Consider the following 14,639-nt stretch of genomic DNA (forward strand, 5'->3'; position numbering starts at 1 on the left):
TAGAAACTCCAAGAAGGACATCTGAAAGATGGAAAATTTAAAAATCCGACATCGCCCTAGCTTATTCTTAGTTGAAGTAGAATTTCTGGACACTATATGTATTTATTATTTAAAATAAATATCTCACCTGCAAAACACTGCTCTCCATACCTTGGATTATTTTGGTTATGAGAAATCAGATGTTTCTGGAAGACATAAAATAGCTTTTTACAATGGACAAAAGAAAATTGTAGATTTTGTAAAATTGTTCAAATGACATAGAAGAAGAACCGCTTTTGAGGACAAGAACCTTCCAACAACATTTAGCTTAGAAAACGTAGACCATGGGTCCCCATGTTGACTCAGGATCAGGGGCAGATGTTGTAACAGCAGATACAATTCTGCAATGTGTTACTAAAAATATCATCTAGATCTATTTTTTAATGGAAGCCAATGGGGCAAGAAGTCAAAAGAAAAAACAAAAAAAGAGCATTTGGTCCTTTTTGTTGTTGTTGTTTTTTAATTTATTGTTTAATAATATATTGTGCAATTTATTCAGGTTTGTCCTCCCACTGATGCTGTAGAAGTCTAAAACTCACAAAAACGATGCATCACATATTAAAAGAAGGTGTCAGTACATTTAATCCCTAGAAGACAAAACTGTATCGTGACTTCATCAAAACTAAAATTTACTTTGGTCATAGTTTATTCTCTAATAAACTTTAACTGATGTTTTTACAGAACGCTATTTCCCTTGTTTACACTTTAGAGTGTTTTTTCCCTTCTCTGGCTTCAATAATCACTTTAAATTCACACCAGCTGCTGACATCAAACTTAATATTCAACTAAACTCTGAATCCCATTTGACAACTCCAGCTGACTATCATAAATATCAGTGACACTGATGTTCAGTCACATTTATCTGATCTGAATGTTCCTCATAGGATATTTATACAAAAAGAAAAACAGCAGTTTCAAAAAGAAGAAGTAGGGAGCTCAAACACAGTCATAGATGCCAATTAGAAGAAATTTAAGCTAAATATGGAATATGGAATGAAAATACGGAATATGTAAATCACAAGGGAGATGAGGCGAGACATACACAGAGGACAAGATAGACCTACACAGAAAACAGGGAATGACACATAAACAGGGAACCATGGATGATGGGAAAAACGAAAACCTAACTAAGACATACTAAAAGTAAACACTAGAACTTAACATTTCTCTAATACAGCAAAAAAACAAATAAAAAAAGGAAAAAACACTCAAAATGCCGGGCCACTGACCCAGCACCCTGACAGGATCTGGTCAACAGTGCCTGGTGTATTCCTGAGGTTGAAGCACGTATCCCCAATTCTAAGGCACCAGAGATCTGTGGACAGTCACTGTCCTTAAAAACATTACAAAGATAAGAACATTCATGACAAGCCAAAACAACATCAAAGCACACCAACAGTTGTAATGTCCTCTGTTCATTAGAGCAAAGTTGCTTTGTAGCACATTTAGATAATAGCTCATTTCCATCTGCAGTTCCTGGGCAGATATAAACACCACATAGCTCTGACGCTGGACACACACGTTAAATCGTTGGTTCGCTCTTGTTTTTACCATTTAAGAAATATCGCTAAGCTGAGTCCCATTGTGTCACGTTCCAAATTGGAAATGATTATTCATGCTTTTGTTTCATCTCGCTTAGACTATTGTAATTCCTTGTATACTTGCTTAAGTAATGCCTTCCTGGAACGACTGCAGGGTGTTCAGAATGCTGCTGCTAGGCTTCTGACAAAGCATCACAAATACTCCCATGCCACTCCCCTGCTAATTCAACTGCATTGGCTCCCTGTCAAGTTCAGGGTCCAATTTAAGATCATAATCATGACTTATAGGGCCCTGCACGGTGTAGCTCCAACTTACTTAAGGGATCAGTCATCCAGTCTCGAGTGTTGGGCCCGCTGAGCCTTGTCCACAAACTTGTAAACCTCTTCTAAGATTGGAGAGGGTAGAAGGGTTTCCAGTTCCTGCAGAGTCTGGCTGATCTTGATCTGGAGGGCATCTATAGCGAAATGGACCTGTCTTATCCTTTCACTTAAAAGGTGATTTTGTGCTCTCTGTAGAATCAAGTCTGCTCTGTATCCCCTGACAGTGGATCCAAGGCGCAGGCTCTTAGGAACAACTCTGGTTTGTCTGCATCTTAGGTTGAAACGGAGATGGTTCCTATAATCCGCTAGATTCCTTGATTCCCTTTCATACTCCCGCACCAGTTGAAGGGTGTTCCTCCCAAAATGTATGGCAATATGTCTGTGAAGGTTCTCAGTCAAGAGAACCTTCACAGACTTACTTAAGGGATCTTCTTCTTTCCTATCACCCCAGCAGGTCCCTGAGGTCTTGTGACCAGGGGTTGCTGGCTGTCCCGCGTACAAGGTTAAAAACAAAAGGTGACAGAGCGTTTGTATCAGTGGCTCCCAGACTCTGGAACTCACTCCATTTGAGTTTGAGATCTGTGGACTCAGTCATGTCTTTTAAAAAGCAGTTAAAAACCTATCCGTTTAAACTCGCTTTTGGTTGATTTTGTTTTGTTTTAGATTTTAATGTCTGTTTTCTGCCTCTGTAAAGCACTTTGTGATTTTATCTTGAAAGGTGCTATATAAATAAACTTGTATTTATTTATTATTTACAGTGTTGGGGAGTAACGGAATACATGTACCGCCGTTACGTATTTAAAATACAAAATATGAGTAACTGTATTCCGTTACAGTTACCGTTTAAAAAGGTGGTATTTAGAATACAGTTACTTTGTTGAAATAAATGGATTACACGGCGGTACTTCCCTGTTTCATATTGTGGCGGGTCAGGACTGTTTGGGTTTTGTTTGACAGCTACGTTCTGTTGTTCCAGGTGGCAGCGTTGCGGTTGCCATGGTTACAGGGTGACGCTCTCTCTCTGCGTGTTTCCTGGGTGAGAGAGCGCCTGTTGTTGTTGTTGTGCTAAGCTAATAGGCAGAATGCTACAGGTATAGCTCTAAAGAATATAGCATCATGGGCAGTGTAGTCCGTGCTGCAGGGAGAATGGACTGCCATACCCGTTATGTGTCTGTGAGCGAGGGAGGGAGAAAAAGGAAAAATACGAGCTGTCATCGAGCAGAAACGGGAGCTGGAAGCATGTAAATATAATAATAACCACTGCAGCCAAGAAGAGTGCCTGACAATAGCAATAGTACATTCATGTAGTTGTAAACAGCATGATAATATATTAAGTAATCCAAAGTATTCAGAATACGTTACTCTCATTGAGTAACGTAACGGAATACGTTACAGAATACATTTTGGGGCATGTATTCTGTATTCTGTAATGGAATACATTTTAAAAGTAACCTTCCCAACACTGGTTATTTATAAGCTACAGATACTTTCATGTACCTTGGACACCACAGAACACAAACATCTTAATATGTCTCTATATTATTGAATGTATGAAGAGACAAATGTAGTTTGTTCTGTAATGTGTTTTCAGTGGATTAAGACTATAAAGGCGCTTTAACCTTTGTCTTCTAGCCATGGTGTTTACTCTTAGGCATGTCAGCATCCAGTCTTTTTCTTTATTATTTGGCAGAACAACCTGGATATGTTTTCTCTTCTGTTTTGAGCTTTGTGTTACAATGTCCAACAATTAGAAAATCCTAAAGGAGTGAAATTTTACCTACAAGCTCGCTCCGTGTGGTTATTGACAGAGAGATGTGAGCAGAATAGGTAAGGAAAGTAAAGTGAGAGGAAAATACAGACAGAGGAAGAGGTATTGATTGAAAACTGTGGGGAGCAGAGAGGAGGAGGAGATGGAGAATGACTGACAAGAAAATATTGGAGAGTGGATGGAGAGAGATCGGTGTCTCTGCACAGGGGAGACGGAGAGTAATAGCTTATTTCATCCCATATGTCCTCTATTGTCTTAGGTTGATGGGATAATTGTTGACCCTTAATGACTGAGGCTAGCGGATGGATGGAAGAGAATTATAGGCTGCTGACGTGGATTGATATGGCGTATTAAGGTCTACATTATGATAATGCAAATGATTTTTCATAAGTGCTTCTCTAACCGAACAGTGAAGGATGATAAAGAACGATGTGGCGATTCACAGAAATGGTCATTAGAGTGTGGAGAACAAAAATCTCATTAAATCCTTTATCTGTTCACAGAGCATGTCTGGTCTGATGTCAGCTACTGACAAGAAACAAAGAGCATCTCACTATGAATCTGTCTTCATCTCAAATTACAAATGAGCAAATTTATCTCAGAAATGTTGAGTCCATTGAACGTCACAAAAATCAGCCATGTGTCATGTTAAATTGAACTAATGAGGAAAAGAAAATCAAGCCTTCAGGCACCAATATAGAGCTAACCAGAACATTTCTGTTCCATGTGCACAGCACAGTTCAAACCCGGTCAGTTCATCAGTCATATCTAAATCATGATTGTAACTCCTGGGTTAAAGAGAAGCCAGCGCAAAAGTGCCCTAAATCTGTATTTTTTCCATTGGCCAGCAGGGGTTAACCTCTTTGGAAGTCGGAAAAAGGAACTTTATTCTCAATTGATCGATGTCTGCAGTAAACACTTACTTACAATCTCAGTTACTAGTGTCAGGTGATATTTAATACAACATGATGTTTGTTTTGCACATTATAGTTCAAAGTAAAGTCAAAAAGCACAACAACCTAAGGTATGAACCATCCAGTGCTCTGGTTCCAAATGTCTCAGTGGCTACATCCACGACCTATATATCAATTGTACTTTTCCCTAGTTAAGTAATAAACTAACCATACTGTTTCTGTGTCCACATGTTAGCTGGGTTCAGTTTTAACAAAGATATTGTTGAATGATATCTATACTGTTAACCAAACTTTCAGGTTAAGGTAAGCAAGGTAAGCATTACAAAAAAAACAACAACAATCAAACTATAAATAATTAAATAAATAAATAAATAAAAACCCCAAAAGAAAATCTCAAAACGTCCTATTATAGTCAATTTAACATATTGTTTTGACCCTAGTGGATTTCTAGTCCTTAAGAATGTAGATTTAGCAATGAAGCAGTCAATGTTACTCCTTATTTAGAAGCAGAAATTTATGAAAATTTTGTTTGGTAGTGGCAATAATATAAATTCCACACTATAAACCCAAAAGCTCAAAGTGAGTAAATAAATTAAGTAATGCAAATGTAATTTTTGAAAACAGTCAAACTTATTATTTTGATCAACTTAAGCTATTTTGCATATTAAGTACTTGCTACTTGAAAAACAATTTTATTTATTTTACTTATTTATTTAAATTATACAGCATCATTAAATAATCTTTGGAATATTTGGATTCCCAGACATAAAAGGTGTTAGTTTTTAGTGTTTAGTTTTTTTTGTGTGTAGGTTTTTTGGTGGCTTTTATTTCTTTTTGAAACATTTTATGACATAAAAAAAAAACAATTTATAACTTAAATTCATTGGAGTAAATTATTTTTATTTCAGAATTTAAAAAATATGCGTCAACTGAATTATTTTAAAACAGTCAACTTACCTTTTTATTTAATTTCCTTTTTAAAAAAAAAAAAAAAAAAAAAAAAAAAAAAAGTATTTTCTTTAAATAAAGACTCCACTAGTGAGGTCAAATACGGAGGTCTGCCGACTTGTCAGTCAGCAGTTGTTTGATTATGAAATTTGAGCGGGCAGGATTGAACACTCATTGAAAGGCAGAACCATCAGCCGTAAAGTCCCTCTGCATTCATCACTGTTGACCATTGCCAGCAGTGTTTGCATCACACTAACTTTTCTAAAATTCTTTAGATTTTAAGCCATTTTAGTGAAATCTCAGCAAAGCAATTCTCATTCGGTTGCACTGTTATATAACAATTAATAGACTAATAGCTAATAACTTATTGAAGCCACTGCAGAGACAGACTAAGTTTTTAAACTGTAGACAGTGTGTTATAATCAGGGGTGCACGTAAGTGGTTCGCAGGTTCGCGTGCGCTTTCAAAATAAAAGACGCGCACCAGATAAGAGGTTGCAACGCGCGTTTGCGTACATAAGATTTTCTGGAGGAGGACAGACATTTGTTTATAACTCTTAAATCCCACTCTAGTGGACAAAAACAGTGCCTTTTAAGGTTTCCTGAGAATACGCGCTTCTTTTGCGGTTTGGACTCCTTCGGACATTTCTTTGGAGGTGGAGGAACACCAAAGTAATTGCTTAAAGGAGCTTCTTCAACATCTTTAAGAGATCTAAACAAATGTCTGTCTTCCTCCAGAAAATCTTATGTACGCAAACGCGCGTTGCAACTTCTAATATGGTGCATGTCTTTCATTTTGAAAGCGCATGCGCACCTGTGGACCACTCTGGTTATAATGAAGGTTTTTTTTTTTGTTTGTTTTTTTTTTATTCAGCTATTATGATGAAGTGCAATGTTTCAAATTTAAGGAGATGGAATTAATGAAGAATTCAGAATTAATAAAAAGAAAAGGCCAGGAATAATTGTTAGGTAAATGGCATGAACTGGTAAAAGCGCAGAGAAAACTTAATCTTTAGTGATATGACCATGTAGAGAAATGGCCGAACTTTTTGGGAGAAACATGTTGCTGCAGGTCAGCCTTTCGAAAGTCAGAATTGTTATTTGAGCCTCTCGAACACCTTTTCTGTTCATCGGGACGTAGCATTTTCATTGGGAGAAACATTTCGTCCAAGTCACTGAATTTTTTAGAGTTCTGCTAACTTCTTTTAAATTTACAGTGCAAGATTACACCTGAGAAAATAGAAACTCTGGTTTTCAAAATCCTTAAACAACCTCTTGAAATGTATGTCATGGTATGGGTGACTAATGGCCCACTCATGGATGTGTCCGTCCACATCCACTAGAGACTGAATATATACTTTCGCAGATGTCCAAAATAGTCCAACAAAAGTAAAAATCAAAACATTGCAAGCCTGAGTATAAGTCCAAGACACCAAATATTTGAACACTTCAGAAAAGAATCACTCACCAACAATCCAGTGAGGACATAAAGCTCAGAGATCAGGACTTTTTTCTAGTGAGTGAACCAAATTACAAGGTAACACCTTAATAATTAACCTGCTGTTGTGTATGGATCGTCTCACATGTTCCCTTGGTAGCTCATTTTTGGCATTTCTTCCTGCCATTAGATTGCATTTGTCTCTGCACATAAAAGAGTCTCAACTTTGACTGAGAACAATTTGACCCTCATACAGAGTTTTCCCTGTGCTGATTTGTTTAGATCAGCCCTAGCTCTGTAGCTTGCCACAAGAAAGCACATCTTTATCTATCAACTAACCCAACTCCATTCACCCTCTAAATGGGGTTGGCATTTAGTACTCCATATTTAGTTTCCAGAGGTATTTCAGTCTTTCTTTCTTTAGATAGAAAGTGAAATGGAATCTTGGTAACCCTTGGGAAAACAACCACACTATTCATATTCTTGGCACTGAAAGAGTTGGGAGTATTTTTAACTCTCAGTGGAGCCTCAGTGTTTGCTTTTGGGGCCTGAAGGGATATTTGGATCAGGAAATGAAAAATAATGTCAGGTTTAACAAACAGATTGCAGTTTTATAACCAATGATCCAACCAACCTACTTATCATAATGCAGGAGGCAGGTAGATTGCATAGTTCGTGGTGAATTATGTTTTGAATGTTCAATAGAAAGCTCCAATATAAATACCCCTTCTTTTATTGTTTTGCTCTCAAACTGGATTCAGAAATTTATCTAATAAATTTTAGATTTTCGTTAGAAAATGTATTAAAATATTACTCCAACACATTGTCTCTGTTTATATCAGTCTCTCTCTTTCTCTCGCTATACACTAAAGCTTGGACACACCTTCACATGTATTGGTTTTTCTTTATTTTCATGACATTATAGATTCTCACAGAATGCACCAAAACTATGAATAAACGAGCCCGTTCTCACTCACGGCGTAACATGCCGACGTTTTGTCATGTCCCAGGGCGTTCCTGAGGAACACAAAAGGAGACCTTCGGCGTTCTTATGGTACGCGGCGGCCGAAATCCAGTGCAATGACGCTCCCGCGGTAATAGACGTTCCAGCCCTGTATTCCAGCCCTAAACCTAACCTTATCCCTAGCCCTAACCATAACCTTTTTCCTGAGGTTAACCAGGACTTTAATGATGTTAAATAGCGTGTTTCTAAGTGATTTGAAGAAAAAGAGCGAACATGTGTAGATTGAGTCCATATGGTTCTCATTTTTCCTCATTTTTCCAAGGCCGTCATTTAGGAACGTGGTGGGTAGCCGAAAACGTAATATGTTGACGATTTGTCACCTAGCGTAAAATGTTACGCTTTGGGAGTGAGAACGTGTTGCTATAGAATTCTGTAGTAAACAAAAAATGTGTGAAATAACTCAAAACAAAACATATTTTTGATTCTTCAAAATAACCACCCTTTGCTTCGTTTACTTCTTGACTTGTAGAAAGTAGTAAAATAGCAAAAATAAAGAAAAAACATTAAATGAGAAGCTTCAAACTTTCGACTGGTAGTGTATACTGAGGTTTCAGACTCTTTTGAAGATATTTGAGGGTGCATGCATGTGTTTTTTATACTTGTAGAAGGCATTCGAATGTGTCCCTCTGAGTACTCTGCAGGAGGTGCTTCGGGAGTATGGGGCGTCTGGCCCATTGCTATGAGCCATTCAGTCCTTATAGAACCGTTGCAAGAGCTTGGTCTGCATATCCAGCAATAAGTTGGACTCATTCCTGGTGGGTGTTGGACTCTGCCAGGGCTGCCCTTTGTTGCCGATTCTGTTTATGATATTTATGTACAGAATTTTGCTTCATCAGGTGACGGTCTCCGGCTCGCACTGGAGCTGTTCACAGCTGAGTGTGAAGCTGAGTGAATGAGAATCAGCCTCTCCAAATCTGAGGTAATGGTTCTCAGCCAGAAAAGGACGCCCACTTTAGATCAAGGATGAGTTCCTGCCTCAAGTGAAGTTTAAGAATCATGTGGTCTTGTTCATGAGTGAGGAGAATGGGAGAGCGATGGATGGATTATTGCTGCACCGGTCTGTCGTGGTGAAGAGAGAACCTTAGCGTAAAAGCAAATATTTCAATTTACCGGTCGATCTACGTCCCAACCCTCACCTATGGTCACGAGCTTTGGGTAGTTACCGAAAGAACAAGATCGCAAATAAGCAACAAAAATGAGCTTGACTGGCTGGCCCTTAGAGATAGGGTGAGGAGTTTAGCCATTTGGGAGGGGCTCAGAGTAGAGCAGCTGCTCCTCCACATCGAAAGGAGCCAGTTGAGGTGGTTCGTGCATTTGACAAGGATGCCTCCTTGTATTCTTTTTAATGAGGTGTCCCAAATATGTCCCACTGGGAGGATGCCCCAGAAAAGAGCAGCAACACAAATTATATCGCTCAGTTGGTCTTTAGACGCCTTGGCGTTCCCCTGGAGGACATGAGCTGCTGCCCCCACAACCCCCTGCTCTCGATAAGCAGAAAAAAAATGGATGGCAGGATAAATTGATGAATGTCATGCTTGATTCATTTCTGACTTCTCAGACAACTCCAGTGTGCAATGTTAAATTTGGATATAAAATCAGGAATTCAGTTTCTTATTTGCCTGATTAAAATGATGTAAAATTATAATTATCCATTTTAAATTTGTACTCAGGCTACAATCATAAATAAGCCAACAATGCATGCTGATGTATGAATTTTGTTATGTACTGAATTAAAAAGAAAATCTAGTAATTAAACAGCTACCAGTGTTTTAATGGCATATTTGTTTGTCTGCAATAACAGGATGCAGATTGGAAGCAATCCCCTTCAAAGGAGAGTAACAACAAAAGAATTAACAAGGGGTTTATGTGAAAATATGACAGGTTGGATGAGAGATATTTTTCCCCTGCTTGTCTTTGTTTAGTTCTCTCTGATCTTTCCCCATGAATAAAACAAATAAAAGACACCAGTTTGATTTTTCAAAAGTTTATTAGTCAAAAATACAGGCACGGTTTTCATTAATGTTTCAATTAATTTAATAAACAAAAGCAAAACATAACAAAAAATGACACATCAGCTCCATCACAATTCAGAAATAAAGTTTGTTTTTCTTTGGCCATCGATTGGCTGTACTGCACAAACTTATAAGACATTAAATATATACCCTAGGAGAAGTAGTAATTATTGGGGACTGTGGGAGGATGAATCTCATCCATCAGTGACTGAAGTGACTGTTTTGAAGATTCCACTTGCTTTTGCCGTCACTGTTTTGAAACCAGCCATGGTGAGCCTGACAGAAAAAACATTTGTTAATTAACCATAAACTGGATAATCCAGCTTTCTAACATTTGATCAACATTTTGAACAATACACAAGACACAATACAAGTTAAAATAACCATCTATTTAGGTGAGTGATGGCTTGGGCATGCTCTTTGTGCGTTTCATAAACATCCTGTTCAGCCTTGTTCAGTCAGACCATAAAGCAGAGATCAGCCGTCTGTGCCAGCCCACATAATTTGAGTTTGCTCCCTTTAATCCTCTGAAGTCTAGGTCTTTATGACCTTCATATCGCCATGTGAGTCACACATAAGTACACCTCTTTTTTCTAATGATTCTAGTTCAAGTATTCAGACCACTTGAGAGCATCTGTCATATTAACAGCATTACTTTTTTGCCTGCTGGGAAGAACTATGAAAAACCCATATGAACTGCTCAAAGTAGCTCTCACTTGGTTCAAATGACTTGTCAGATATCCCCGTTTATGTGAGCACACTCAAAGCCAGAAGCCAAAGGCACTGTTTAACAGATAAAGCTGAATACCATTGTGATATCTGTTATCTGTGATTAGAATTCAAGGTTTTGTCACCGCTTTCGCGGTATATGTAGCCGCTAAACTGGTGGTCCTAAATCTTCACCACCACGTCTGTATACATACAAGCGGAAAGGGGAGTGAGTGGGTCAGCGCAGAGCACAGAAGCTAAGCCGGCTTCAAACACACCATTTATTTTCATAAGAAAACACAGCCAGAATCACAGATACAAACTAACATCCCCGCTATACAATAAAAACAGTGTTTTCAACCCGCTAAAAACCCTGCCGGCAGAAATAACTATACACAAAAAAAACAAAGCTAAATGAATGTTTTTCATATGCTTAAAAACTTCCCCCTCAGAGTCCTATATTCCCACCGTCCAGCCACACACATGCGGGCAAATGTTCCTTAGCTGGAAGAGACAGGAGAGGAACCCCTCTCCCGGGATGGGGGATCTTGCCAGCAGAAGACCAAGGAGGAGGCCCCTATCTTCGCCTGACAGTGCGCGGCCGTGCAGTCCAGCCACTTTCCACACCTGCACACGTTTCCCTCGTAGCGCCGCCAGATGCAGGCAGAGGCGTCCCCCTGCCCTGCTGTGGATTTCACGCATCGCCTCCCACGGTCGCTATTCTGTCCGTCGGGACTGCATCGCCGGGTTATGCTGGCCGATCGCCGAATGTCTCGTGGCGCCCCACAGTCAGGCCGGAGGTCCTTCTTTTCATATGCTGGCTTGCACACGTTTTGTTTCCAGCTCTTCACTTTTCGTGTGTCTCTCCTCCTGTCTTTGCGTTCACTATCTCCCTTAAGTCAGTTTGGCGGCTGATAGGCCACCTCGGGGAACGCCCCCACCTCACAGGTGCCTACAATTGTCCGCTTAATCCACAGTGGAATAAAAAGAATATTGTACAATCAACACTAAACACACACTATAAATATGAGGATAAAATCATGCAAATAAAATCAACACTATGTACCAACACACAGTCTGATACAAAACAAAATATAAAAACACAATTTTCCACTGTGTGACATATACCCCTCGGGTGACATCATAATTGTTGTTGTCCCTGTCAGTCCTTAAGACAGTTACTCTAGTGACCAAGAAAATGAATAAAATGTGAAGAAATTTTGCCATCAAGACATTTTAATGATGAACTAATTTATACCAATTTATAATTACAATGCAGAGTTTATTTTATTCTAATCTAGAATCATTTCCTAACCCTCCTAACCTTTAATACCCATAGTCTCTAAATCTAACAGTCAGTGAAGGAAAGAAAAAAAAAAGTATCTAAAAAGTAAATCAACACAATCATAAGACAATAGTCTGACACAGGACTGTATTCATTTCAAATGAAATGAAAACAACTTCCAAACTACTGATGAAACTGAAATGGCTTAGATATAAAACAGCTACAGAGATATGATGCGTTTGGCTACAATTATTGGTCTTTTAAGGTTAGTAGACTTTTGTTATCATGGCTGAGGCAAACATACTTTGAGATTTTTCAATGACTGTGGTCATCTTAAAAAAATACTAACTTTTCTTTTCTTTCTTTTTTGAAGTCCAAGAACATTATCTTGAGCCATCCACCCACCCCGTCATCCTTCCTTTGGAGGATCTTAAGACCTGTCGATGTGTCGTAATTTGCTGCTATAATCATGTAAAACTTTCTCAGAGTTCAGAAATATAAATATGGTGCTGAAAATGTACAGAAATCTTTTGGAACAACCGATTCTCCTTGAGAGGACAGGCTCAGGAAATCAAACGCATTTATTAAGGCATTGAATTTTTTATTCTTTACTCTGTGAATGCAGCTTGTTAAAAATCCTTGCACTTAAATGCTGACCTCAGCTACAGAACAGTTGACTTGGAAATACATTTAAGGACACTTAAACCCTTACCCTGATTATAAAGACTGAATATTTTAATTTATGATAAAAAATGTTCCAATGGCTTTGCAAAGGTAATTAACTGCGAACATTTCCAGCAATTTTCACTCATCGTTAGCATCAACAAGGTCTTATTGACAGATCACCTTCAGTGTCTCTGTGTGCAGCTGCCATTCATCAACTCAATTTTGTCTTTCAGCGAGAAAGAAAATACAGTCTGCCAAAAAAGCAATGTGTTGGCCCATCTGTAATTACAGTGATGGGATCTGGAATCATGCCTGCTGCCACTGATACACATACTCATGCCAAATCTGTGAAAAATGTGTGGTTTTGCAAGTAGAAAGTGATAAAAATGCTAAATTGCATTAACAGTTTGCAGCAAGAACTAAATTGCTCAAATTTCCCAAAATGCCACAATTTCTGAAGGAAATGTTTTACTTTTCACAGTTGAAAACTACTTCCTTAACATATCACACTTTCCCTCACTTATTAAAAAATGGTTTAATATCCCAAAATGCTGAGAATTCATCAAAGACACTTTTCACAAATGCCCACTCTTACCAAGCTGTCAGGATCTGGAGGTTTGACTGGAAAGTTCCATCAGGCACCTGAGTTCCTTGGTCTACACCCCTGGGCTTCCTTCCTTCCTTCCTTCCTGTGCTACAGTTTTCCAGGACCTTCTTTGCCACTGCATTCAACCTCAGCTCTCCTCAGATTATCCTCGCATTCTGGAGCAATGCATAGGACCTCACCTGCCTGCCCTTCCAGCCACCACTCACCACCTCCGACACAGCAGAACTCAGGTCAGCCACCATTTGCTACTACTCACCTGGATCCTCACCGCCTCTCCCTCAAAGCCAAGTTCACCCTGACTATCCACGCACCCGCTCCGTCCCCGTCGCTACCTGCCAATTCCCCGTTCACCCCACTGACCCACGGCCACACCATTAGCAACACTTTGCCACGAATTCACCTGTTGACCTAATAAACAAACACTCTAAAACGTACGAGCCGTCTCTGTTTTGGTTATCTGCGTTTGAGTTGTGTTAATTTTCCAATGCCCCAGCTTTACAAAAATATTAGGAAATGTTCTTTCTTCAATTTATACATCTGTCCTTAGTTTACAATTGTCCATGTGTTTGATCTTAAAGCTGTAATTTATCCATAATGTCCCCCTTTTTCATAACGCCCATGAGTAACTTTCCAAATGATTTTAACCCTGTAAGACCCAACCCATCAATTAATAGCCAAAAATTTCAGATTTTTTTGGGGAGCTGAGATGCTTATTAACCCTATAACAAAATTCACAACTTTTTTTTTGAGATATATCTTGTTGTATATGATATAGTTGATATATTGGGCGTTTGGGGCCATTTTTGTTTAAGTTCATTTTAGACCAAAAAAAGAGTTTTGTCCATAACATTTTGAAATTATGGCAAGTATTGATGTTGATGAGATTGAGATCTCAGAAACTCATGTATCAAATATGATACAATATTTGATACATTATTAACCTTCCACATTTTCCCTGTTTTCTTTTAAATTGCCAAACGTCTACCCAAAATGTTAAAATTTTACAACAACAAGTTTTCATTTTTCTATAATATGATTCTTCCCAAATCTGTTCAGTCAGAGTTGTCCTTACTAAAGATGTCTAATTTTTGTCCAACTCAAAAATATCACAATATTCCTTACAGAGGAATACACATAAAACCCCAAATAATTGGTCTCACTTTGGCTGAACAGCTTGCATGACTGAACGATGACACTGTGTTAGCTGAGAGCAAACAGAAAAACGACATCCGCCGGCTGACTGACACATCGGCGAGTACAAACGCAGAGGGAGTAGAATAAACAGAAAGAGTGGCAACAAAACAGCTGGAGACACTAAAATCAATAAGACAATGAATAGAAATAAGGGGGTGAAGCTCATTCCCTGTGA

The sequence above is a fragment of the Neolamprologus brichardi genome, chromosome 3, assembly GCF_056152115.1.
Source record: "Neolamprologus brichardi isolate AB-2024 chromosome 3, ASM5615211v1, whole genome shotgun sequence".
Taxonomy (NCBI): Eukaryota; Metazoa; Chordata; class Actinopteri; order Cichliformes; family Cichlidae; genus Neolamprologus; species Neolamprologus brichardi.